The following is a 1,549-nucleotide window of genomic DNA, read 5'->3' as shown; positions in this document are numbered from 1 at the left end:
TGGGGACTTTAGCAAAGCTGAGTCACAATCTGAAAAGGTTCACCCAGTTATGTGTATGTGGCATTTATGTATCCGATGGTAATACTGGAAAACAAAGTGCTTAGGGCCACGGCGAAGACTCATAAAGTAGCTGTGTTCAAGAATCAACATACTGAACTAGGAGAATCAATAACACTATCTAAAATTCTGAGTTCCTATAAATGCCAATCATTCTGAATTTCAAAGGATAAAGTGAGATGCCAAAACTGTTCAGAAGCAAAAAGCTACTAGCCCTGCTCATCTAATTGGGACTAAGTTTCATTGATATTATGAGATTCATTGTATATTCTCTTCTTTTTATCCTATTTTGTTTTTAGTTGCTTGGGGACAAGCAACAATTTAAGTTTGGTGTTGTGATGAGCGGATAATTTATACGCTTTTTTTGGCATTATTTTTAGATAGTTTTTAGTATATTTTTATTAGTTTTTAAAAAAAATTCACATTTTTGGACTTTACTATGAGTTTGTGTGTTTTTCTACGATTTCAGGTATTTTTGGAAATTGAGGGATCTGAGCAAAAATCTAATTCAGAGGCTGACAAAGGACTGCTGATACTGTTGGATTCTGACCGACCTGCACTCAAAATGAATTTTTTGGAGCTACAAAAGTTCAAATGGCGCGCTCTTAATTGCGTTGGAAAGTAGACATCTAGGGCTTTCCAGCAATATATAATAGTTCATATTTTGCTCGAGTTTAGACGATGCAAACTGGCGTTCAACGCCAGCTTTCTGCCCTATTCTGGCGTTAAAGCCAGAAACAAGTTGCAAGCTAGAGTCAAATGCCAGAAACAAGTTACAAACTGGTGTTTAACTCCAAAGAAGGCATCTACACATAAAAGCTTCAATGCTCAACCCAAACACACACCAAGTGGGCCCGGAAGTAGATTTTTGCATCATTTACTTGTTTCTGTAACCCTAGTAACTAGTTTAGTATAAATAGAACTTTTTCTCATTGTATTAGATGTCTTGGTTATTCTGGTTCCCCCTCTGGGGCCGAAGCCAATGAACACCATTATCACTTATATATTTTCAACAGTGGAGTTTCTACACACCATATATTATGGTGTGGAGTTCTGCTGTTCCTCGAGTATTAATGCAAAGTACTATTGTTCTTCTATTCAATTCATGCTTATTCTTATTCTAAGATATTCATTCGCACACAAGAACATGATGAATGTGATGATTATGTGATATTCATCACCATTCTCACTCATGAACGCGTGATTGACAACCACTTCCGTTCTACATGAAAACAAGCTTGAATGTATATCTCTTAGGTTTCTAATCAACGATTCACATCGACCCCATTCTGACAATGGGGAATCTGAATCTGAGATTAGAATCTTCGTGGTATAAGTTAGAATCAATTGGCAGCATTCTTGAGATCCGGAAAGTTTAAACCTTGTCTGTGGTATTCCGAGTAGGATCTGGGATGGGATGATTGTGACGAGCTTCAAACTCGTGACTGTAGGGCATGGTGACAAACGCAAAAGGATAGTAAATCCTATTCCT

The sequence above is a fragment of the Arachis duranensis genome, chromosome 7, assembly GCF_000817695.3.
Source record: "Arachis duranensis cultivar V14167 chromosome 7, aradu.V14167.gnm2.J7QH, whole genome shotgun sequence".
Taxonomy (NCBI): Eukaryota; Viridiplantae; Streptophyta; class Magnoliopsida; order Fabales; family Fabaceae; genus Arachis; species Arachis duranensis.
This window is presented reverse-complemented; position numbering follows the sequence as displayed.